This window comes from Balaenoptera physalus (genome assembly GCF_965194825.1).
Source record: "Balaenoptera physalus genome assembly, chromosome: 11".
Lineage (NCBI taxonomy): Eukaryota > Metazoa > Chordata > Mammalia > Artiodactyla > Balaenopteridae > Balaenoptera > Balaenoptera physalus.
Genome location: NC_138896.1, coordinates 109,105,339 through 109,132,019, shown reverse-complemented (window position 1 = coordinate 109,132,019; position 26,681 = coordinate 109,105,339). Strand labels below are relative to the sequence as shown.

General features: G+C 47.7%; 1 protein-coding gene across 1 annotated transcript in view; it reads left to right on the top strand.

Moving 5' to 3' along the window:
* Positions 1-12,459: 12,459 nt before the first annotated feature.
* The window catches only part of RAB7A (RAB7A, member RAS oncogene family), a 70,868-nt gene continuing 56,646 nt past the window's right edge, over positions 12,460-26,681 (top strand). Inside the window, exon 1 of the mRNA XM_082414034.1 lies at positions 12,460-12,653. The gene's annotated coding sequence lies outside the window, so the exon portion shown is untranslated. The remainder of the gene's footprint in view (positions 12,654-26,681) is intronic.

Here is a 26,681-nt window from a genome sequence, read left to right as displayed (position 1 = left end):
GGAGCCTCTCCATCACCCTTCCTCTCACACGCATCCCTCCTTCTGGGGAAGTGGCTCCAGGCCCTGAGCAGCTCTGTGGAGCTCCCGGGTGGGGAGGAACTGCCGTCTCAGACAAGCCAGTGCAGACCTACGCCTGCCAACAGCCGCGAGAGTCGGCATCCAGCTGGGTCCTTCCCCCGTCAAGCCTTGAGGTGACTGTAGCTTCAGCCAGCACGTCCACTGCCTCCACATACACGCAGCCAAGTTACCCCTGGACTCCCGACCCTCAGAAACCATGAGATAATAAAGGCTTGTCATTTTCAGCTGCTAAGTTTCAAGGTGATTTTGATATTTTCTGAAGGTAACTGCTGCAGTGTGTTATATCAAACGTAGACAAAAGACACAAATGATGTATATACCACATATTGTTTTACCAGTTGTCTCTAGGTGGGATGATTGTTGGTGCCTCATTTTCCTATTCACAGACGCCTGATTTTTCTAAAATGTTCAGTAATGAACATATGTTGTTTACATAATCAGAGAAAAAGTGAAAGTGATAGCTGATTTTAGGATGCTTAGGAACCATTTGGTAACATAAGTGCATTTGGTATAACATTAGGTAAAATAGGCAGTATAAAAACGGTCCATAGGGAATTTCCTGGCAGTCCAGTGGTTAGGACTCCATGCTCTCGTTGCCAACGGCCTGGGTTCCATCCCTGATCGGGGAACTAAAGTCTCACAAGCCACGTGGTGCAGCCAAAAAAAAAAAAAAAAGTCTGTGTACTAATATTATTGCATAAAAATTCCATCTGCATCTGGACAAAGCCTGGAAAGGAAAACTCAAAACAGTTAGTTCTTTGGAGTCTCTGTTTTGAGTATCAAATTAATTGTTATCACGATGTTTAATTATTGAGTTCCATTCGGCTGAAACATTGAAAGTAAAGAAAGATCCCTGAGGCAGAGTGGAGGCCAGGCCCCAGTAGGAGGGTGGAATCGTGGTGGGTGCTGTATGGGATGCAAGGTCAGGCGTTGGGATGGAACAAAGGATGAACCCAGGAGAGGAATAGGACGCCAGATGGGTGGATCCTGGTGCCTGGTTTAATGAAAGGGCAGAGAGAGAGATGATCCAGATGACGGTCCCACACCTGAGATACCTCCGGAGAACACGGAGAAGGAAAATGAGGCTACTCTCTCAGCATCATTAGTAACAGCTTTCCCCCACTATCCGAAAGTAAAGCGTTCCTAAGAAACCTGTCATAAGCCAAATGGCATAAAGCGAAGGAGCAGTTACCTTAGGACACATCTTGCTCACAGATGCACAGAATAAATCAGGATAAGATGCTTGCAGACACAGTTTGACGCGTGTGGCGGCTTGACGCTGAGGTGCTGACTGTGGTTCCTGGGGGAAGGAGCTTGGCAGGACCACTCCTGCTCAGAGCGTGCACTGCCTCTGTAACAGCTTGCTGCAGAACACACGATGAATACTATTTCTGCTTTTTGCCTTTTCTTCGTAAAAGTGAAAATCCTCTTTAGAGATCTTTTGGTTAGTGAAAACAGGTACTAACGTAGGTCTTTCGTAAAAGCGAAGTGGCATAAAGTGAACTTTCAAAAAGTGGGGAATACCTGTATTAGGTTATTTTGAAAGTTTTACGTAACAGTTTGTGTTCTGTTCGCCTTGTTTCTTCCAAGAATGGAATAGAGTCCTGGCCTTTTAGGTTGCTCACTAGCGCAGTCAGTGGGAGAGAAATGTCTAAACGGTGTGATAATGGTCATTAATATTCAAATACTGTCCAAATATTCAATGCTGTTCATTAATACTCAGATTGTCATCCTTTCAGGGTCATAGTAAGATCATGCTTCCCTGCCTCATGGAAGTTGTCGTGACCAGGGGATAGGCTTTGTCTAAGGAAACATGAACGGAGACATCATGTTTTACATGTGGGCAGAGGCCTTGAAGAGGCGAGCAGGAGTTTCCACACTTGCGCCCTGGAACGAACACAGCAGCGGGTGGTCTGCAGTGGTGGAGGCTGGCGCCATCGGCCCGGGTTCCTGAGTAAGGACGAAATTAAAAAACAGTCTGGTGGTGGATACACAGACCTACACAGGGGATTCAGTTATATAGCACGTAGCATGCACGCTCATGGGCGCACGTGCGTGCGCACACACACACACACACACACACGCAGAAAGGAGTGCAAGTAAGACTGAGGAGCTCTGAATATGACCAATGTCAGTGTCCTCACACTGAAGAGCTATAGCTTTGCAAAAATGTCACCCTTGGGGGACATTCAGTAAAGTGTTCAAGCCATCTCTCTGGATTATTCCTTACACCTACTTGTGGATCTACAATTAGCTCCAAAAGAGAAAACTGACAAAATTATTCCTTTTCCAGTTATTTTCCAATCTTTCTGAACACCTCAAGGAGAAATTCTAAGTATGATAGCAGTGCGTATGTTGCATTTCTCTGACACTTGCGAATACACATTCTGAACAAAGAAAGAGCAGGCTTCCTTCAGCAGACAGTATCTACTTATAATTCAATAATGCTTATTTTCATTACACTTATTTTGCCAGTTATCATCTATATATGTCAAGAGTGACTCTTTATCCCCTTATGATGGTGATACAAAGTTCTTCTTAAAAAAAAGTTTAAAAAATTTCTAAGTCAACTCCCTTTCCATAAATAGCAGTATTGATGGCATGGGAAGATGGTATGTAAACAGTGGAATTTGAGGGAACACATACCCCCTGGGAAAAAAATGTAAAATTAAAAAAAAAATTTGGTGTTAATTGTTTGAAGAATCTCAATGTCTTGTAATATAAGTATGAAATATGCTCTGGGTAGCAGATTTCTTAATGACGTTAAATATTTTTGAAGTGTAACATACATAGGAAAAAGCATTCAAATAATAAGTAAGTGTACAACTCAATAAAATTCTCCCCAAGTGGAGTATAAATGCCGTGCAATTCCAGTCTATATTCTAGCAGAATTTTTTGGGGTGGAAATTGACAAGTTGATTCTAAAATTTACATGGAAATGCAAAAGGCCAACGATAGCCAAGGCCATCCAGGAGAGGAGGAAGGAAGTTGGAAGATTTACACTGCCAGATATCGAGATCTATAATGTAAGTATAGTGATTAATCTAGTGTGGTACTGGCATAAAGATGGGCAAACAGATCAGTGGAACAGGACAGTCTAGAAACAGACCCATAAATACCCAGTCATCCGATTTATGGCAAAGGTGACACTGGAGAGCAGTGGGGAAAGGGCCATCTTGTGAACAGATCTTTCAGGTCCCAGCTGCTCCGTGAGCACTGCCGTCTCTGTTGGGCCTGCATCCCGCACGGGCCACGTGTGAGTTAGCCGCAGAGCCCTGTGGGGCCGTCCCACAGCTCCGGTCCGTGATGAGGGAGGGCCGGCTCAGGCTTCAACTCTTCCTGCCCCTCTGGCTCATCGTCTTAAGGTGCCCCGTCCCTGGCCAGCCCTCCTGGCTGCGGAGCCAATGAGAGAGCTGTGGTCTCCAGCCTCCACGTTGGCCCCCGTGATTCTTACCGCCAGGGTTCACGTCCTTCCGTGGTCCCCTCTCCCACCGAATGGGAGCTGACCTGTGTGACCAGCTGAGTTCTGTGGAGGTGATGACATAGGACTTCTGAGGCTCGGTCCTATCCGACGTTACAGCGTCTACCTCAGCCCTTTGGATAGTTTTCTCAGGGGGACGCCAGCTGCCGTGTTGTGTGGGCACAAACAGCCCTATGGAAAGAAGCTTCTTGGGCAGCACCAGTCGGCCAGCGTGTGAGCGAGCCCCAGGCAGGCCTTCAGATCATCCTAGCTCCCAGCCTTCACGGGTCTCAGCTGAGGCCCCAGACAGCACGGAGTAGAGGTAAGTCATGCACATGATCTTCAGTCTGACCTCCTGGCCCACAGGAATCATGAGATAAGAAATGACCCCAAGTTTATGGCACTCAGGTTTGGGGGTGTTTAGTTTTGTAGCAGTAGATCGCTGATACAGAGGCTCAAGCCTGCTGCCCTTTGGACCAACCCCTTGGCTCTGGGAAGGGCCCGCCTAGTGGCTTTACCCAAGCAGGGTTGCAGGCAGCTGCCCTGCAGCCTTCTCTGTGAGCCCCTCTCCTGTCCCTGCCAGGAAGGCAGAGGGCAGGATCCACACATCTGCTGCCGACGACGCAGAGGTTCCCCTGGGAAATGAGATGCTAGTCCGTCCTGCTTCCCGCACCCCAGCTTTACATCTCACCTTGGCAACGGCGGGGGAGGGGGAGCCCAGCACTCTGGGCTCGGCGGCCCTGTGACTGCAAGAGTTCCCTCTGTCCCCTCTGCCCACGATTCTGCTGCCGCTGGATGCGGGCAGGGGAGGAGGGGAGCCATCGTGGCGGGGCCAGTCCTGCCGCTTCTCTGTGCGTGTGCCCCCATCTCAGCCGAGGTCCTAGTCATCGAAGTGTCAGATCCTCCATGCTTTTTGCCTCAATTTTGGGTCTTGGCTGTCAATACGAGGAAAACAGGAAAAGGCCCCGCTGACATCCGGATCAAAGGCATTCACGACCCACCGCGACCCAGTCTTTGTGCGTGAGTTTCCTTACTGCTCCTGCTTCCTTCCCTTGAATTCTGTTCTCCAAGGACACTAAGCCGTCAGCAATTTCTGGAATGAGTTATGTCACGCGCTGTCTTTTTCTCTGAATGTTCGCACCCAGCTATCCCTCCCAAGGACTCGCCTTCCTCTTGGCCCAGCAGGTTCTTAATCATCCTTCATGAGTCACCGCAGCACCTCCTGCTCTGGGAAGCCCTCCTTGACTACTCTGCCTCCCGGGCTACCTCAGGTGTTTCTCCTGGGCCACCCTTGCTCCTCCACTTCCTGTACCCAGCGATCACCACGCTGTATCAGCGGCAGAGGCAGACAGCTCCCCAGCGAGGTTTGCTCTCCTTCTTCTGGAGTGCACAGCTGTTGCCTCGCCTGGGCCCCTGTTTCGTAGGTCCTCTTGCATCCAGGTGTGCAGCATGACTAGCTCTTACCAAAGTAACATGAGCAGAGGTGGCATGTGTCCCTTGCACACCCAGGCATTAAGAAGAAGATGTGCCATCTCCACAAAGTTCTGCCCCTGCTACCAGCTCTATCTAGACAATGACAAGCCCCTTGGGAATGGTGTGGCCACAGGGGAGAATGAGCCCGGTCCCCACGTCAGTGTGTGGAGGAAAGCCGCCCGCTTCTGTTTTGTTTGACATCTGACTCATTTGGAGGCCTATTTGTTATAGCAGGTAGGGTTGCCTTCTGTAACACAGTACTGTGATGGTGTGTTTACCAATATATTCTTTTTTAAAAGAAAAATCTTATTTATTTATTTATTTATCTTTGGCTGTGTTGGGTCTTCATTGCTGCGCGCGGGCTTTCTCTAGTTGCGGCGAGCGGGGGCTACTCTTCGTTGCGGTGCGCGGGCTTCTCATTGCGGTGGCTTCTCTTTGTTGTGGAGCACGGGCTCTAGGCGCGCGGGCTTCACTAGTTGTGGCTCACGGGCTCCAGAGCGCAGGCTCAGTAGTTGTGGCAGTCCCTAATTACCTTTGAATGAATGGATGAGTGATCACATCTTAAAGAAAAGTGCCTGAAGCCACCACCCAGAAACCGACATGTAACTCTGGTCTCCCCCCACATGTGATGGAGCACTTTGTAAGTCACTTTCACATCTGAGTCCCACAGTGACCCAGAGAGGCGGGCTTATCAACACCATTTCAGAACGAGGACACTGAGGCCCAGGGAGCTCAGGAGAGTACCTCAAAGGCACAGGGGCTCAGGCTGAGTGCTGGGGTCAGGGGAAGTACCAAGAAGGGAAGACTAGAGCAGGGGTGGAGGGCCAGCCAGCCTAACTCCTGGACGAGTGAAAACTGCCAAGGGTGGAACCCTTGAGCCAAACCAGCTGTGTTTGAATAGAAAATCTCAGAGAACTTTATAAATCATGCAAAGCTGCATCACATAGAAAAATTCAACATTTGACCCTGCATTGAATTGGTCAGACATGTACCCAGCAGGTGCTGGGCCACTGAGGCAGGCCAGGGCAGGTGCTGGTCCCCAGGCTGGACGAGGAGGGAATGAATCAGCAGACATCAAGCAAGCAGTGTCCTGGGGCTGCGGCGGGCCTGGACGGGCCATGGGTCGCCGTGGGAACAGGGGAAGGGCCACAGTGAAGCGGCCTGTGAAGGGAGACACAGCTCACACATAGACACGCACACGCTCTGCTTCAGACCCTCCCCGGGCTTCTCCTCACACGCAACACACATGTCAAAGGCCTTCCCACCACCCATGAGATTCCGCGTGAGCCGGCTCTGCCCGTCTCCCCACCCCCTCTCTCCACTCTCTCCCTCCTTCTGCCCAACCACACTTGAACAGGACACCTTGCCTCTGCACAAAGCTATTGCCTCCGCTGTTCCCTCATCCCGTAACACCTTCTGCTCAGGTAATCTCAGCATGGTCGCTCCATCTTGTCAACAGGTCTCTCTGCTCAAATGTCACCTCCTTAGGGAGCCTTTCTCACCACCTGTGTCGAATATCACCTCTCCTCCAACTTCCGTCACGTCCGAGAAGCCCATCTTATCGCTTGCATCCCATTTATCACTCTGTGGATTTCTTTTCTTAATCTAAATATTTTTTAATTAAAATAATTTTTAAAAATTAATTTATTTATTTGGCTGCACCGGGTCTTTGTTGCGGCACGCGGGATCTTCGTTGCCGTGTGCGGGATCTTCAGTTGCGGCGTGCGGGGATCTAGTTCCCCGACCACGGATTGATCGAATCTGGGCTCCCTGCATTGGGAGCGCAGAGTCTTAACCACTGGACCACCAGGGAAGTCCCTAATTTAAATATGTGGTAGTTAATACAGTCCCATAGTTAAAACTTAAAGATAATATAGGGACTTCCCTGGTGGCGCAGTGGTTAAGAATCCGCCTGCCAATGCAGGGGACATGGGTTCGAGCCCTGGTCCGGGAAGATCCCACATGTCGTGGAGCAAGTAAGCCCGTGAGACACAACTACTGAGCCTGCGCTCTAGAGCCCGTGCTCCGCAACAAGAGAAGCCACCGCAATGAGAAGCCTGCGCACCGCAACGAAGAGCAGCCCCCGCTCACCGCAACTAGAGAAAGCTTGCGCAGAGCAACGAAGACCCGACGCAGCCAAAAATCTAAAAAAATAAAAATAAAGATAATATAAAAGATACGCACTGAGGATCTAGCCCCCGCGCCTCCCATTCATCAGCTGTGCTGGCTTTGTTGCGCACCAGCCACGCTGGAACTACATTTCCCAGAACGCTCTTCCCTCTACAGCTCTGTGTTCACATTGGTCGTGTGAGACATTTGCCTGAGATTTAGAAGGCAGAAGTCAAACAGCAGTCATGTTGTTTATGCTCTGAAAACCACGACCGGCCCCAGACACTGGGATCGCCTGTGCACGGTGCCCCTGGTCTGCTGGTCTTGGGGCCTTGGGGTAACCTCCAGACCCACAGCCCTCCAGCCCCCCATCAGACCTGCCCCTTCAGCTTCTCTGAATCCTGGGCCGAGCGTGGGTGCAGTTCCGTGGTACAGGGCAGCTCGCTCTGCACAGGTCACTCACACACGGCACTGATGCTAGAGGTGGTGAGAGACAGACATGGGTTCCAGCTGGCCCTCGTGGGTTCTCGTTATCCTCACGGGGTCCCGCGTGGCTGTGGTTTCCTCCCCCTCCAGCTTTTCTTGCTGGGCTAGCTGACCTGTAGTGCGTGATGCTGGGCTCAGCACTGGAACAGAAGCAACAGCCTGCACAGACTTTCTACCAACAATGACAACGTGCAAGTTCTCACCCTGCCATGAATGCCTTAGTCTACCTTCTCTGATTACATCTTTTTTTTTTTTTTAATAAATTTATTTATTTATTTTTGGCTGTGCTGGGTCTCCGTTTCCGCGCGAGGGCTTTCTCTAGTTGCGGCGAGTGGGGGCCACTCTTCATCGCGGTGCGCAGGCCTCTCACTATCACGGCCTCTCTTGTTGCGGAGCACAGGCTCCAGACACGCAGGCTCAGTAGTTGTGGCTCATGGGCCTAGTTGCTCCGCGGCATGTGGGATCTTCCCAGACCAGGGCTCGAACCCGTGTCCCCTGCATTGGCAGGCAGACCCTCAACCACTGCGCCACCAGGGAAGCCGCTCTGATTAAATCTTGATTCACATATACCAGATAACATTTTTTATTTGCTGAAGACTGTTTTTACTCCACCCTCACTTTTTTTTTTTTCAAAAAAGGGAACATATAGTGTATACTTTTCTGTATCTTGCTTTATCACTTAATAATACCCCTTGGAGATATTTCCATATCAATATATGGAGAATTATCTCATTCTTTAAAGTTGCATAGCATTCCATTGATGGATGTATCATGTTTTATTTCACCAGCTCTGTCTTGAAGGAAATTTGAGTGAAATTCTCATTTATGTGTGTGTATGTGTGTGCTTACTTATGCATTGTTTGCTGCACAAAGTAGTAAGGACCTTGAGAGCAGAGGCCTTGTTTTTCTTGCGTCCTCAGCACCTAACAAGGCCTCGCACATAATAGATTCTCAGTAAATAGTTTATTGCGTGAAACACTTCTGCACTTCGTTGAGGGGATATCTTATTCACATCTATACCCCTTACTACTCTCAAATCTCTATTTTCAACCCAGGCTAATCTGAGGGACCCAGATGCCCAACTGCCCCGTGTCTGCCTCAGCCCAGTATACCTAGCTGCCTCCTCCACATCTCCACTTGGAGACGTCCTGCTGAGGTCCTCTGAATCAGCTTCCAGAACTGAACTCCTCACTCCCAGCCTCCTTCAGCCTGCCTTCCTTCTAGGCCCCAGTCCTCTCTCCCTCTGACCTCTCCAGCTTATCCAGATATTGCCAGATCCCATCCATGTCCCATTGCGGGGACAAATTTTCTTGAGTGAATTGTATTCATGGGTCAATGAGACACAGTCCCTGCCATTCGCTTCCCATCCAGTCTCAGGTACAGCCCCAGCTCAGGGTTCCTCCCCTCTCACCTTCAGCAGGACACCGAGTTACTAGAGGATTCCTATAACAGCTGTGATCATGTCAGTCCCTTAACTAACTTTTCTGTGAGATCTTTCCCCCCACCAACCAAACCTGTTTTACCAAAGGTCTTTTACATAACTGTTCCTTTCCAGGTTCATTTTGTATAGGCTCTATCCTGGTTATCTATTGCTGTGTAACAAAGCAGCCCAAAACATATGGCTGAAAACAATTTATTAGCATCTCTTGGTTCTGTAGATTGGCTGGGCTAAATTGGGTAGTTCTCACTTGGGCCTCTTGTATGATTGCAATCATTTTTCAGTTGGGGCTGCAGTCATTTGAAGTTTAATATGGTTGGACATCTCAGACGACTCAGTTATGTGGCCGGCAGTGGATGCTGGCTACCTACCAGGGGCTCAGCTGGAGCCGTTGATAAGAATACCTACACATAATTTGAGATTCTTACAGCACGGAGGCTGGTTTCTTAGCCTTCTGCTGCCTGAGCATTTCAAGAGTTCTGGGTGAAAGCTGTAAGGCTTCTGATCATCTAGCAGTGGAAGTCACAGGATATCACTTCTGCTACATCCTGTTGGTCAATCAAGTCAGTAAGGCTGGACTTCCCTGGTGGCGCAGTGGTTAAGAATCCACCTGCCAATGCAGGGGTCACAGGTTCAAGCCCTGGTCCAGGAAGATCCCACATGCCGCAGAGCAACTAAGTCCGTGTGCCACAAGTACTGAGCCTGCGCTCTAGAGCCCACGAGCCACAACTACTGAGCCCGTGTGCCACAGCTACTGAAGTCCATGCGCCTAGAGCCCGTGCTCCGCAACGAGAAGCCACCGCAATGAGAAGCCCACGCACCGCAACGAAGAGTAGCCCCAGCTCACCGCAACTAGAGAAAGCCCACATAGCAACAAAGACCCAACGCAGCCAAAAATAAATATATAAATAAATTTATTAGAGAAAAAAAAAAGTAAGGCCAACCCAGATTCAAAAGGAAGGGAAGTAAATTCCACAACTCAAAGAAAGGAGGAACAAAGAATTTACCACCTTTTTTAATCTACCGTGGTCTACCTTCAGGACACAGATTTTGTCTAGTTCTCCTGCGTGCCAGATATGCTCACCTCCTCCCAGAGGCCCTAAAAATCTCATCCCAGTACATCATTGGCTCATAGTGGATCTTGTGTAAATCAGGTCCTGGTGCAAATGAGGCTCCTCAGAATACGAAGTTCCTGTGATTCCTCAAGAACAGCTTCTTGAATATGTTTCTCTTGATCTGAAGACCTGTGAGCTATGGACATGTTTTCTACTCTCCACAGAGCCAACAAATAGAGTTGACAAGCATAAGACAACCGGAGCAGACCCTTCTGTTCAAAAGGGGAAAAACAGGAGTGACATAGCTACCACTGGGTCACAGCAATTTTGAAATCCAGTTAGGCACATGTGGTCAGTTTTCTGATAAGGGTCCAGTCCTGCTCCTTGGGAATAATTCTCTGCAGCTCCTGACTCCACCTTCTTCGCTGATGGGTTTCTTCGGAGTAGTCCTTTCTTTTTCATGAGAAATAGCCATGTTTGCATTTGAATAGCCGTCTTGGTCTGCTTCTTAGAAAGCTGGGGGTTCACTGGTCTCTTTTTATTTTTGTGCTCTGCCTTTTTCTGTGTTCTATAGTTGTTTCTTTAAGCCTAGCATTTTGAATGGGTGCAGAATGGGGTGGAATTACCATAATTCTTGGCTTCTGAGTCCATTTCCAACTTCCATTGCCCTGAATACTCTATAAATGGTACTCACTGAGCATCTACTGTGCCCCAGCACTGTTCTAATCAAGGATATGGCAATGAATGAAACAGACAAAATCCCTACCCTTACGGAACTGCCATTCTAGTGGGGGAGATGGACAGAAAGCAAACAAGAAAGCAATATGAAGAAACAAAAAAGCAGGAAGGGAGATAGCAAGTGGATGTTTTATGTCTAGTGTGATAGGAAGGGGAACTTCAGTTTTATTTAGGGAAGGCCATTCTCACTGCGAAGATGGCATTTAAGTCAAAACATGAAGAAAGTGAGGGAGTGGCCATACAGATATCTGAGGGAAGAACTGTCCAGTTCGAAAGAAATACAACTGCAAAGGGTTTAGTTACATGTGTGCCTTCTCTTTTCTTAAACTAGTGTAGTTTGAGCAGACTGATCAGAGGGGATGTTAGAAGGAGATGAGGTCCGAGAAGTATCTAAGGGGTCAGGACTTTTTTTTTTTTGGTGGCTTGCGGGATCTTAATTCCCCAACCACGGATCCAACATGGGCCCTTGGCAATGAAAGCGCAGAGTCCTAACCACTGGACTGCCAGGGAATTCCCAGGATAGGACCTTTTGTTTGTAAAGCCTTTAGTTTTTATTCTGACCTGTGGGAATAGTTTGAGCAGGAGAATGACATGGTTTGACATTTTTATAGAATTACTGTGGCTACTGTGTTAAGACTGGATAGGGAATGAGGTGGGAGCAGGAAACCAAGGTTGTTGCCATAATCCAGGTGAGAAATGATGGCGGTTCAGACCAGGTGGTAGTGGCAGAGATAGTAAGGAGTCACATTTCGGATATCTTTTGAAGCTTGTGGATGAGGGGTCCGAGAGATAGACAGGGGAGTTGAGTTAGTTTCCTAGAACTGCTGTCACAAATTATCACAACAAGCTTGGTAGTTCAAACAACAGAAATATGTTCTCTCAAATACAAAAGTCTAAACTCAACACTGTTTCTACCCGCCCCTCCCCGCCCTTGCTGTTGGCATTCTTTGGGTTATGGCTACTCACTCCAGCCTCTGACTCCATCTCCACGTGGCCTTCTCTTCTCCGTGTCTCTTATAAGGACACTTGTCATTTGATTTAGGGTTTCCCCATGGTAATCCAGGATGGTCTCATCTCCAGATCCTTAATTACACCTTCAAATACCCTTTTTCCAAATCAGATCACACCCACGGGTTCCAGCATGTGTAGGGGGGTCACTAGTCAACCCACTACGGGGATCAAGAACGATTCCAAAGTTTTTGTACCCAGCAACCAAAAGAATGAAGTTTGCATGAACCAATAAGAAAAGGCTATGAGAGGAGCATGTTTTTGAAGATGGAGCCAAAGTTCTGAGTAGATTCTAATGTGTGCAGGTGGAGCTGGAGCTGGGTAGGGTGCCCCGCCCTCCGCAGAGCTCTAGTGGGTTCGATTTCTTTTCTTCTCTTTTGGTGCTAAGTTCAGGGGCTGAGGCATCGGCGGGTGGGTCCAGCATGGCGCCACCCTGCTCCCGGCCGGGACTCAAAGATGGCCGCAGCCACTGGGGGCAGACATGTTTGTGCCACGTGACCCAGGCCCGGGCCCGAGGCGGCTGAACGTGACGCACGGTAGAGGCGGGGCTCCTCCCCCGTAGCCCTGGCGTCGAGCGTCTCGTGACAGGTACTTCCGCTCGGGGCGGCGGCGGTGGCGGAAGTGGGAGCGGAGCCGGAGTCTTGGCCATAAAGCCCGAGGCGGCGGCGGCGGCGTTGGAAGCTAGGACAGGCCGAGGAGCCCGCCGGAATCGGAGCTTGGAGTTTCTTTCGCTCCCGTCGTCCTCTCGTCTTCTCCTCGGCGGAGCCCTCGCGACGCGCCCGGCCCGGAGCCCAGCGGAGCGGCCGCGGTAAGTGGCGGCCCGGCCCCATCCCCCTCCTGGCCCTCGGTCGCCGGTGCGCGCCGTCCGCGTCTTGGGCAGGCCCGGCCCGGCCTCTTGGGGAGCTCCGTGTCTTCGGGCCCGGCGGCAGGCCGGCCGAGCGTCCGCGGGGGTGTCAGAGGTCGCCGGGTGTGACCCCGGCTGGCGCCGCGCACGCCCGTTTCCCGGGGCGTCCAGGCCCGGGACGGCCAGGGCGACCTGGCCTGGGCGGCCCGGCACTGGGGCGGCGGCCGAGGGCGGGGGCCGGCCGACCAGCGGTGGGGGCGCCGCCCACCCTGCCCCGGTGCCAGGCAGAGCCGCGTGCCCGCCGTCCGGTCCTACCAACGCGGGTGAGGGTCCCCGACGCCGCGAGTCCGCGGAGACCCGGGTCACGTGCCCCGGGCTCCCTCGGGCGCCTCGGGCTCCCGCGACTGGGAGCTTTTTATCACAAAGACGTTACGGTGAGGGGTGGAAGAAGTTTCCAAACTTGCTGGGGGAGAGACGGTGGCTGGGTGCAGAGCTGTGTTTGGTTCGGACCGCGGCGGGGCCCGCTTAGGGCGTTCAGTTCGGGCTTCCCCGAAAGGAATGGTTCGCAAAACTAGGAAAATTGAAAAAAACAGTAGCAAACATTGGAGCGGTTACTGCATGTTAGGCAGCGTGGCGGTATTTCTGCACCGATTATTGTATTTAATTCTCCGAATAGACTTCTCAAGTACCATTATTGTGCCCACTTATAGATAGGGAAATGGAAGCTCGGAGAGGTTAAGTCATTTGCCCAAGGTCGCAGAACTGATAAGTTATGGAACGGAGATTGGAGTCCAGGCACCCAGACTCCAGAGCACTGTGCTCGGCCTCTGGATTGTACTGCTTTCTGATGCCCCTGAAGCTTGTGAAGTATCTTTTGCCACTTGGTATCTGCCTCTCTCCGCCTCCTTTCTTTCTAGTGATGTCATTTTGGAAGCCTGTTCTGGTGGCATTAATTCTGCCTTAAAACCATAATATTCTATTTGCAGTTGTGAGTTTCAACACCGTTTTTTGTTTTTAAATAGTGTAGCGCCAGTAAACTGGGAGCTCTAGTATCATAGCAGAGTACTCAATTGAAGTTTGAAAGTTTTTGTTACCTACGTCTTTTGTCAAATGAGTTGGGCTGGCAGTCCTGCCATGTGGACCTTTCCTGAAGCCTTAGTGCATGGGTGTCCAGCTAGCTGGTTCTTTCCTGTTGAAAATACTGTATCTTCTCTTTGGATTCCAAAAGAACAGGCTCTTGTCTCTTCCTTGTGACTGAAGCAGCTGATTACCCGCATGACTTCTCATCCATGGATTGATAAAGTCTCCTATTGGTGTGCTTCTCTCTTCAGACTTAGGAGAGTTTGTTCAGATTTGAGTCTAAGAAGTGGAAAGTGAGTTGTGAGTACTTCTCCTGAAGATCCTGTCCAAGCCCTGTTGTAGTCTGATTTCTTTTTTTTTTTTTTCTTTAAACTTTGTTACCCAGCCTGACATACTTAAGTGGGTATTAAGTGTGGTAGCCTTAAGTATTGTTTCCATTTAGAGGAGTGTAATGATGAGTAGCGTTTCATCCATTCATCAGATGTTTTGAGTATCTACCATGTATCAGGCATTGCCTATTGACTCAGGGAGATAGGCCTGGTTCCTATCCTCAAGGAATTTAAAGATGGTGAGTGATCATGGCTAGGAATTCTCTTGTGGAATGGCTTGGTGGTAGAATTTGACATTTTTTGTAAAGAGGAGTTATTTTTCATCTCAGCAAGTGCATCCAGAGTAATCCAGGCAGCACGGTGTTCTGGGTAACTTGAAAGCTTTGCTCATTTTAACAACAGCATTTGATTTGGTTTGTTTTTGAAGAGAGTTTGTAGAAGATAATATCATAGTTTCTGAATTGGTCGTGTTTTTTGAAGGGTAATTTTCATCTCTAAACTTGTTTTACCTTTTGCTCGCCAGCATTTTTTGTTGTTCACTGAAGGAGGAGGTTGGTGTCACTGTCATCTTACAGTGCGAATGTCAGCTTCGGGGGCTGTCTGAGCAGAGGTGCACTTGGCAGGCTGGGGCTGCTGCTTCAGCCCACAGTGAAAGTTTCATGTGCCGCCTCCCCGTCTCAGTACCAGTATCATCCTAGATAAAACCCTCCGCCACCCCACGTCCCACAAGTCCTCTGGTTCCCCTTCTTGAAGAGGGGACGTGAGTTTTGCATTTGTGGTAGAATTTCAGGAGTAGACAAACAGAAGGGGGAGTGGAATGTAGAAGATACTCTAAAACAGCTTTATTTGGACATTTTTTCAGGTAATTGTTAGCAACCTCATGGAGCAAAAATATTTCTTGGTGCCAACCAGGCCTAACCCTCTGCCCCAAACCCCATAATCAGAGAGCATTGCTTTATAGTACAGTGTGGCTTTGAATCCAATTCCTGACCCCACCACCAAGCGAAGCAAAAGGTTTTGGTTGTTTGATTAGCTTTTAGTAAATTTCCAAAGGGACCTGCACTGAGAACATCCTTGCCCTTAGGTTTGGCGTTAGTCTTTCTATGCAAAGGTGTAGCAAACCCAGACCACACACGTGGGAGAGTCGTTTTATGCATTGTTTCTCTCTGAGATTTGACGTAAATATTTACCATTATTACTGTCGTGAGTTGTCTAGCTCTCCGTCTGCGTAATTCACATGTGGCTAAGGAGAACTCGCCCGGCTGTTGGTCTGGGAGTTAGAGGCCGGGTGTCCGGGGAAGTCAGGAGGAGTCCTCCTGCATGAGGCCCAGACGGTGGTTCACCCGGCACTGATGTCATCCCTGAAGGAGGCTGGAGCTCGGGAGATTAGCTCCCCCCACTTCGCTGCTCCTGGCTTTCTGCTGCTTCCTGTCTCCCCTGTAAGGTGGCGGTTGTATTCCCGGCATCTGTTCCTCTGCGTGATCACACCTGCGTCTGTGACTGCCGTCTGCTAGAGCTGTGTGCTTCTGTCTGCAGTTTGCTGCAATGTGTTGATCTCTTCAGTTATTTGCTCTCGCACCTTCCCTGTATTTTCTGCTTTTTCCTTCCTGCATATGGCATTAAACACAGAAAAATAGTTTGCACTTATGTTTTAAAACTTGTTAATGGTTGTTGGGGTTAGTGTGATTTGTGAATCAAAAGTAAGAGTGATGCGGTGGGGGAAATCAGAACAGGCTTTTTAGCACCGTCTCCGACTAGTTTCAATTTTAGTACTCCAGGCTGTGATTTCAAAAACAATTTAAGAATAGCTACTTGCAGAATGTCTCCGTGGGGGAGGAAGAGAGCTTGGGAGTTGGTTCCAGTGGTGACATGCAGTATTGGCCTTGCTCGTCTCCCTGAAGATGCAGGGCTTAATGCAGGGGATCTCAGGCCCCCCCCCCTCCCCGGGGCTCTCTGTTTTGGTGATGTCATCACTGCCTCGGAGATCAGTCTCACTGATTCTGTTGTCCATTTCCTGGTTGTCTAGGACTGCTTGCTGTCCGGACAGAGCAGGTTTGAGCAAGCCCATCAAGGGAGGCAGGGACCTTGCTTGGCTCTCAAGTGGCCTTGCCTGCGTGCCCGCCCCCAGGTGCAGGGAGGCGCCTTCTCTGGTCCACCCTCTCACAGCTAGAGGGCTTGCTCTTACTACTGCCTTTCCTGGGCTTAAGCTCAGCTCAGTTAAGGAATACTTTAAAATTTCCATTGTGAAGTAAAAAGTTACATCACTGGTTTCCAATCTTGGTGTGCAGTTTTAATTTTAAAAATTTATTACCATTTGAGTTGTTTGAGAGTACACAACTAAGCTACTATGAATTAACCTTTAAAAAACCTGATTGTAACAGCACAGACTTTATGAAAAATAGTGCCTCTTACATGTGTTATTTAGTCAGGCTACCGACAGTTCTCTGTGTACTTATAGGTCCAGGGGCCCCAGAAATAACTCTGGGTCGTTTGGGCAGCCCACAGGTTAAGAGCCACGTTAAAGTCCTCCAACCTGTCCTGTTCAGGTGATGGTTGTTAAAGAGCATTCTTTTTTTTTTTTTAAGTAAATTTATTTATTTATTTATTTTTGCCTGCATTGGGTCTTCATTGCTGTGCGCGGGCTTTCTCTAGTTGCGGCGAGCGGGGGCTGCTCTTAGTTGCAGTGCACGGGCTTCTCATTGCGGTGGCTTCTCTTGTTGCGGAGCACGGGCTCTAGGCACGTGGGCTTCAGTAGTTGTGGCTCACGGGCTTAGTTGCTCCATGGCATGTGGGATTTTCCCGGACCAGGGCTCGAACCCGTGTCGCCTGCATTGGCTGACGGATTGTTAACCACTGCGCCACCAGGGAAGTCTGCATTCATGTTTTGTAGAAACTTTTCCTACATGGTATTTGTCTTTCAGTGTTTTTTAATGTTTGGCTAGTGCTTAACAGTTCACATAGGATTTCAGCTGGTGTTCACAGCAGCCCTGCAGGCTTAGAGGGTGGCCCAGCCTGGGTGCTCAGGTGGCCCGGCTACTCTAATGCTAGTCTGGGTATCCTGAAACACAGCTGAGGCTCTTTCTGATGTAGCAGCCTGGCTTTCTGATTATTCATGATTGCTGTAAAGCAGTCAGCGTTTGACTCCTTATAAAAATGTATCTTTCTTCCACTACTTTTTATTTAAAATGACATTTCTCTTTTGCTGATTATTAAATGAGCCATTTCTTTAAAAAAAAAAAAAAAAGCTAGGAAAATACAGAAGTAAAAAGAAGAAAAATTCAGTTTTCTACTACGAGGAAGACCAGAGTGTTAACTGGTTATTTTATTCTTACGAATGTATACTTTAATACTTTCCTTTAATGAGATTGAATTTTTAAAATACAGTATGAGAGATTAACTTTGGAGGGCCCTGGATATTCTTTGGATCCTTTGACCTGTGGGACCCCTCTAGATAAACACTTAGTGGCGGGAAGCTGGGATCAGGAGACTAGCTGTATTTTTCAAATATTTAGTGGCAACAGGTGAAGAACCTGATGCATTCAGTACCATAATAAGGTTTTTTTGCCGTGGTGACAGTGGATCGGTAAGTTGTTGCAACTTGTCGTTTCTACATCTTAGTAAACTCTGAATTTGCAGTAGGCCATATGAAAAGCCTCCAGATAAGTGAACAACGTCAAGAGTTTTCATAAACTCAGAAGCCCCCTTGTGCCTCCTTCAGGTCGTTGTCATCCTCTCCTGCTGCTTTTTTTTTTAAATGTTCTAGTTTTCCATTTACCTTTTTTTTTTTTAATATTCATTTACTTATTTAGGCTGCACTCAGTCTTAGTTGTGACATGCGGCTCTTAGTCGTGGCATGCATGCAGGATCTAGTTCCCCAACCAGGGATCGAACCCTGGACCCCTGCATCGGGAACTTGGAGTCTTACCCCCTGTACCACCAGGGAAGTCCCTCCTCCTGTTGATTTTTAACACTGTAGTTTAATTTTGTCTGATTCGGACTCTGTGTAAATCATACACTGTGTACCCTTTTGTATCTGTTTCTTTGAGTCATTGTTGCCTGTGAGATTTTCTGTTGGGTGCAGTGGTAACTCCATTTTCATTGCTCAGTAGTATTTGATTATATGAGATACCGTAGTGTTTTTATTAACTTACTGATGGGCATTTGGCTAGTTTGTAGTTTGTGGCTGGTAAAAATAATGCTGTATCGGGACTTCCCTGGTGGTTCAGTGGTTAAGATTCCACGATTCCACTGCAGGGGGCACGGGTTCAACCCCTGGTCAGGGAAGTCCCACATGCCACGTGGTGCGGCCAAAAAAAAAAATGCTGTATGAATATTCTTGGGTTTGTCTTCTGATGACTATATACACACATTTTCATAAGTTAATACTGAGGAGTGGAAAGTTTTAGCGTGTGTATCTGTATGTTGCTAGGGCTGCTATAACAAATACCCCAGACTGGGTGGCTTAAACAACAGAAATTTATTTTCTCATGATTCTGGAGCCTAGAAGTCCGAGATCGAGGTGTTGGCAGGGTTGGTTTCTTTAGAGGCCTCTTTCCTTGGCTTGTAGGTGAACGTCTTCTCCTTGTGTCCTCATATGGTCTTTTGTCTGTAGGGGTCCGTGTCCTAACCTCCTCTTACAAGGACACCAGTCTGATGAGGGCCCACCCTCATGACCTCGTTTAACTTTAATCACCCCTTTGAGAGCTCCATCTCCAAGTACAGTTACATTTTGACATTTTGAGGTACCAGAGGGTAGGACTTCATAAATTCTGGGGGGGTGGGGTGGGGTGGGGGACAAAGTTCAGTCCGTAACGGTATGTGCTGCACCTCGGTAGACACTGCCAGCTTTCCAAAGCTGTATACCGCTTTACACTCCCATCAGCTGTATGTGTGAGTTCCATATATTCCACATCTTTGCTGGCGCTTATTTTCATCTTGCCCTTGTGGTACTAGCATTGCACTTCCCTCCAGTACCAGCATGGGCAATCCTGGAGGGGGTGGGGAGGTTGTTTCTGGAGCCATATGTGTCATAACTTGAGACTGCCTCTTGTAAATGCTTTTTAAATCCGTTGGGGATAGACAAGCAGAATGACTTCAGTCTAGTGAGCAGTTAGCCCCCCTTAGTTGCCCTTATGGGTTAGTTTTTGCATTTATAATCTGGACTCATTCCTGGGGATGGAATTGACTTCAAAGTGTCACCTGTAGGGTATAAATCTAGCCATGGTAGAGAGTGCTTTCATTGATATCCTTCTTTGGTGTGACACTTGCGTCCTTAAAATATTGGATTCCCTCATACACGTGCTAGGAATAGGTCTGTTTTGCATGTTCTGACTGACCATTTAGATACTAGTTGGTGTTTGACCAGCCGCTTTCTGGCTGCGTGATCTTGAGCTTTGTGCATCCACTGTAGACCTCGGTTTGATTGGAATAATATTACATGCCCCTGCCCCTCCCCCAGTCTAATCTCCTTGAGGGCAGGGATGAATCATTATTCTAGCATGGATCTTGAAATATTACTCAGTAAACTTAAAAATATTTTTCCAGTTCTCACTTTGGACACTGTTTTACTATTTGTAGCTTTGTAAGTTTTGCTTCTGGGCCAGTGATTAATATGGATAGCCTTCCTGAATGATAAATTATGTGTTCTGTGTTCATTTGACACAGTTTCATTGTCTACTGTAAGAAAATACTGCTGCCAGTTGTGGGGAGTATCAAATAAAAAACACTGGAGGTTTAGGAATAATTGTAAAAACAAGACAGGTGAGAGTCACAAAAATGCTAGAAGTGTTCAATGACTGGGTTAGGTGGTGCTGAGTAGATTTTGGATGAATTGATATGGAGGGGAGACTTGGGAAAGCCATTGTAGTTGGAGGGAATGGCATAGCAAACGAATGGAGATGGGGGAACGTAGGGCAGATGGAGGGACTATGGTACCTCAAATTGGGGAGTGGCAGTATGTATGGGGGCCAGACTGGGGTGGGGAGGAGACGAACTCCAGTGCCATGTTGAAGGATTTATGTTTAACAAAGTGGTACTTCACTGGGTGGTGCTAGGATAGGGCGTAATCCTTTCACTTGAACTTCACAATCCTATTGGGTAAGACTGACGGTGTCTCAGTTATGGATTTATAGTTTACCCGAAGAAACACACATTAAGGGATGAGTGGGGCTAGGACTGAAATACAGGTGACATGCTTAAACCTTCAAAGAGGTACTTGCTCAGAATGCCTTTAACACAGGCTAAAAGTAAGAGCTGGTTTGGGGGGATGGGCTGGAGAAAGAGAGCAGTTAGCTTGGTTTTCTTCTTGAGCCAGCCAGCCCATGTGGACACTTCTTACCAGTTTATGGGCAATGTTTTATTGGCTAACTGCCTGAGATAATCTAGGGTTCATATCAGACGTTCAAACTATTGAAAAATAGTTGTGTGTAACCCTCTCTTGTTTTCCATTCTGTCTTATCAACAAGTAAAAAAAAAAGGCACTGTCGTCGTGTTCTGTTAATACAGACTCTTAGCTCTTGGTTTGGCACCTGCATTTAGAACAGTGTGAGCATCATAGTCAAGAATCTATTGATCCAGGGGCTGCAAGGTCCTCGTAACAAGAATTGCTTTCCAAGGAACTTGATTCTTTGAGAAAGTGGCTTTAGTTTTTCCCCTCCCCACATGTGAATGTGATACCTTGAACAAAGTATATATATACACACACACAAATAATCCCTTTATATTTTGTAGAGCTTAACGGTTACCTTGTTGATGCTTCACTTCCAAGTTCAAACTAAGCAGCATTTGCCTTGTCAGAATCTTTTTTCAGATGCAAGACCAGCCTGAAAGAACATACTCAGTATCCCGACTAGCGCTCCATATTCCAGGTTGGCAGATGTGTCTTTAACCCCAAGAATGGTGAGAAGAATAGCACCTTCTTTTTTTCTTTTTTTTTAAAGATAAGTACTTTTTTTTAGAAAAATTAATTTATTTTTAGCTGCGTTGGGTCTTTGTTGCTGCGCGCGGGCTTTCTCTAGTTGCGGTGAGCAGGGACTGCTCTTCGTCGCCGTGTGCGGGCTTCTCACTGCCGTGGCTTCTCTTGTGGAGCACGGGCTCTAGGCGCACAAGCTTCAGTAGTTGTGGCTTACGGGCTCCAGAGCATAGGCTCAGTAGCTGTGGCGCACGGGCTTAGTTGCTCCGCCGCATGTGGGATCTTCCCGGACCAGGGCTTGAACTCGTGTCCCCTGCATTGGCAGGTGGATTCTTAACCACTGCGCCACCAGGGAAGCTCAGAATAGCACCTTCTGTGGAAGAGAATAGCCCTTGTAAATTTTAGTGATCGGTTTTATTTAAGTGTTTTTTTAAAGTGTTTTTGAAAAGAGGGATGCTTTGACTACTCTGTTTCTTTTGAAATGTAAATTTCCAGGTAGCGAGTTTTCCAGCAGCAGCATCTGACTGAATTGGCTGGGTTTTTCTATGGTAACAAATCACCTCAAAATGGCCAGCGTGTTCGGTATGGATTTTCCAGGGGCACTGTGTCGTCCTTACTCCAGCTGAAGAAGCGGCCGCCGCAGTGTGGGACGCCGTTGGCTGTCTCGGCAACGTAAAGGAGAACCGTTGGAGAGTCTTGCTCCCGTGGTTAAGTGTTCCAGCCCAGAGATGACACGTCACTTCTGCTCACAGCTCGCTGGTTAGAGTGAGTCACACTGCACAGGGGATCAAGAGGCACTTGACTTGGAAAGCACAGAGTTGGAAATATTGGAGAAATGGTGCTAGTTTTACAGTGGCTGGCTTCCGGGGGTAATAGCTGTTGGGGAAAGTGCCTCATTTGTAGATTCTTGTTCCATTAGCTAGTAATTTAAATGCAAAAAAGGATACCAAGTTACCCATAAATCTTCTCTTACAAATCAGCTTCCTATCGTAAGAAATCTATTTCTTTTAAATGATAAGTGGGATAACCTCAATTCGAGTGCCTTGCAGTATCCTTCACACGAAGTAGGCGTGAAAGGAACATTTGATTGTGAGCCCTCCCTTGCCTTCTACGTTGTCAGTACCCTTGCCCAGCCGCCCCATCCTTCTTGTGAAGTGCTACCAGATAGTCTTGAAGTGGTCCTTAGGGCCCGTTCCTTCCCTGGCCACAGAACCCTATGTTTTTCTACACAAAGTGTCTCCAGCTTGTCTTCCTGGCTTTGTCCTTTTGATGCAGACCCTGTGTTGCCCTGACTTGCTGTATTTAACCTTTTCCTGACCACACTTTGTCCCCTGCTTCCTGCAGTTTGGTTCCTGCCGCTCCCCTTCATCTCTGTGTTTTGTCTGTTGGCGTCCTGCCTTGCTCAGGCACTGCCAGCTTCCTTTCCTAAGTATTTCCCATCATTCCCACCTTTCACTGAATCCCTGGGACCTGTATATGTGTGTCTGAAACACGTTTTATAGATGTTTTACCTGCTCTAGGAGAGGGTCTTAGGGTAGATCGCAGACTTATTTATTTAAACCAATAAGCCTTTTGCAGTGGGTGGGCACCGTACACCTTGTGGGATCTCAGTTCCTGGACCAGGGATTGAACCCGGGCCATGGCAGTGAGAGTCCTGAATCCTAACCACGAGGCAACCAGGGAACTCCCACATCCTAGACTAATTTATGTTTTCCCTCCAAAGGTAACCGGATGAGAGAAAGAACTAAAAATCAGTTCCCCGAGTGGCTTTTGATAGATACGTATACACACACGTTTGTTGTGCTCCCTGCTGAAAATTCCTCAGCTTGATGGAAGTTGGGGGACCAGAAGCCGGAGGATGGTGGAGGCTTCCTTAAGCAGGGCCCCGGGGTGGGTCTCAAGGGAGCTGCTAAGCTTCAGTTTCCACTGCTGGAAAATGGGAGTACACTGGTCCCCCCTTATCCCCAGTTTCACTTTCTGCAGTTTTGGTTACCTGCGGTCAACCATGGTCCGAAAATATTAAATGGAGAATTCCAGAAGTAAACAATTTGTAATTTTAAATTGCGTGCTGTTCTGAGTAGCATGATGGAATCTCGCGCCGTCCTGCTCCTTCCCACCTGGAATCCCCAACCGTCCACATTCTCCGCTCCAGACGTCCAGGCCTTGACACCGTCATGGCCCCACCATCTGGGACCGCTCCAAGCGATGGTCCTTCTTTAGATGTGTAGTCAGAAGGCCAGCAGTGGCACAACGCCATTTTATCCTCTCACGTCACAAGAAGAGGTGGGATGAGTACAGTACAGTAAGATACTTTGAGAGAAACCGCATTCATGTAACTTCTATTACAGTATATTGTTATAATTGTTCTGTTTTGTTATTAGTTATTGCTGTTAATCTCTTTGCATGCCTGACTGAAAGTTAAACTTTATCATAGGTGTGTATGTATAGAAAGAACAGAATGTACAGGGTTGGGTACTATCTGTGGTTCCAGGCATCCACTGGGGTTTGACCGTACCTCCCATGGATAAGGGGGGGACTAAGTACCCACAGGATCCTTCCTATTCTAATTTTCTCTGGCTCTTGCTCATACTACAGTGGCTTTTGCAGTATCCTAACTGGCACGATAACATCATGGAAACGTAAAGGACCCTTTCAGCCACGGAGAAGCTGTCACCTATGTGGAGCCCTGCTCATTCACTTCTTTAGAGGAGCAGGGGGGACCTCACTGCTAGGTGGCTAGATTTTTCCTAGAAGGACTTGTTTCTCAATTACAGAAGCAGTGTAGAAGTCTTAAAGTGAATGGTTCTCTGTCATCCTTCCGATGGTTTGGGGACCGTGCTTCCAGACTTACATTTTTCTGTTTAAAGGGGGTCATACGATGCACGCTCTGTGTCTCTTGCTTGTTAAAGACTTCACTCGGCACCCGTCCTTGTCAGTGCCTGCTGTCGCTCGTGGTGTGTGCTGCTGCTGCTGGCATAGGCTAACCGTCCTCTCAGTGAACACTTCGGTGACTTCTCCCTTTTCTCTGTCACAGAATTATTTACTGTTTATCTTTGTCCACTTACCTGATTGTTTCCCTGAGATACAGTGGTTATACGTACTTGAAATTTGGTACTCATTACTATAGTACCTCCAGGAAGGTTGTGTACTTAATATTTGTAGTTGGAGAATTCTATTTATATAGTTGCCAATTGTCAGTTTTCTTACTGTTTGCCAGTTTAACTAGTGGGGAAAATTTAAATGGTGCCTCATTGTTTAACATTTCCATTTCTTTGATAAATGGATTAAACTTAAAAAAAAAAAGATTAGCCATTAATTTTTCTTTTGTGAATTGGGTTTTGTTCTTGAAAGCCCAGGTGAGGGTTTAAAAAATATAGCAAGGGACTTCCATGTTGGCACAGTGGTTAAGAATCCGCCTGCCAATGCAGGGGACACGAGTTTGAGCCCTGGTCTGGGAAGATCCCACGTGCCGCGGAGCAACTAAACCCGTGCTCCGCAACAAGAAGCCACTGCAATGAGAAGCCCGCACGCCGCAAGTAGAGAAAGCCTGTGTGCAGCAACGAAGACCCAACGCAGCCAGAAATAAAAGATAAATAAATTTATTAAAAAAACAAAAAACATATATATATATCAAGAATGGTTCTTATATAGTAAGAGTATTTTTTATATAGGAAGAATGTCAACTCTTTTTCATGTTGCAGTGTTCCTGGCTTGTTTTCTTTTGGCTTGGTTTGGTTGATGCTGTGTTTTTGTAGTATAGAAACTTTTCTGTAGTCATATCTGTCAATTTGTTTTGTTTCCTGGGTTTCATGTTACACTTAGGCCTTCTCCTTTCCTAGGACAATAAAAACAATGGTTATTTTTTTCCTAGTACTTAGCACGTTTGGAATTCTTCTGTATGACGTGACGTCAGACTCTTTTTTTTCCAAACGCGTAGTTGCCCCAGTATATCATTGTATTGTCATCCTTTCCTCACTGACTAGAAATTTTTTTTTATCACACAGATTTCCCACCTACATGTGTCTTTTGTGAATGCTTCTGTTCCATTCTTTGTTTCTGGGACAGTGCCGCTGTCTTGCTTGCTTCTCTGCTTCATGATACGTTTTCATAAATTAGGCAGCTTTCCATCTTTCATAGAACTCTGTTGAAGCTGTGCTCAAAGACCTGTTTGCTTCTGATTAAATTGGTGCTCCTCCTACGCTTGTCCTGTTTTCTTGATCAGTTTGTCTGGCAGATTGATTTATCAGGAAACTGAGAGGAAGCCTTTTCCTAAGATGCCCTGGTAGGGGGAAGGAGCTACCTCCAACCCACCTGCCATGTGTCTGGGACAAACACCATATACTTGCTCATTCAGTCAGCAGGTTTTATGGAGCACCTACCGCGCCACAAGCTCCCGTACAGCAGGAGTTGTACAAACAGTGGAAAACCTCGTTACTGCACCCCGGAGAGCCTTGGGTTTGGGGGGCGACGTACGTATCTTTTCATCCTTGTATGTATCCCTGTTGCCTTGTGTAATGGGTTGGAAAGCAAGTATTGGGTTTTAAACTGTGTTCATGATGCTTTTAAGCATTTCATGTTTTGCCATCTCTGGTCTTTTTTTGCAGTATTTGAGCATACACAGTTACTTCATAATCGGCACTCTGGATGGATTGTTTTGTTAAATTTTATTTATTTTTTGGCCATGCCATACTGCGTGGTGTGCTGGATCTTAGTTCCCCAACCAGGGTTAGTACCCGTGCCCCCTGCAGTGGACGTGTGGAGTTGTAACCACTGAACCGGCAGTCCCCTGGATGGGTTTTTGTTTTTTTTTTTTAATGTATTTTTTTAAACGCATTGTTTACTTTATTTATTTATTTATTTTTGGCTGTGTTGGGTCTTCGTTTCTGTGCGAGGGCTTTCTCTAGTTGCGGCGAGCGGGGGCCACTCTTCATCGCGGTGCGCGGGCCTCTCACTATCGCGGCCTCTCTTGTTGCGGAGCACAGGCTCCAGACGCGCAGGCTCAGTAGTTGTGGCTCACGGGCCCAGTTGCTCCGCGGCACGTGGGATCTTCCCAGACCAGGGCTCGAACCCGTGTGCCCTGCATTAGCAGGCAGACTCTCAACCACTGCGCCACCAGGGAAGCCCCCCTGGATGGGTTTTTATTGTTACCTGTTCTTGTCTGACTTTGACAAGTTAGATTTTTCTGTCTTTCTTAGTGGAGGGTTGTTCACAGCAGATTCCATAAGAATGTGCCAGGCTTGGCATGCATTAAAATGTTTCTCTTTACTAATTTTCACAGATAAAGAGTAGACCATTGGGCCAGTCTTTGTTTTCAGGGCTTTTGAGGAAATGTTAGCCGTCTGAATTGGGAAGAACAATTACCTTTTTGACAGAAAAAGTACACTGGGTCAACCAGTTCTTTCTTTTTTCTCTTGCTTGTTATCTTCTAAAGGTGTAGCTCATCATTTGTGCGTGTTGTGATATGAAGTCCTGTCCGTGTCTCCTGTGTTGCAGGTACCCACGGTCTGCAAGGGGAGGGGGGTGAAGCCTGGTGCCCAGGACCCCTGTTAGCCCAGTGGAGAGGCCAGGCTGCGTCATCAAGAGCCCTGGGGGTGGGGGCAGGTCGGGGCGGGAGAGGAGGAGCTCGTGTGGGCCGGTCCTGCCAGGTACCCCCTCTCTGGGCACACAGTTAAC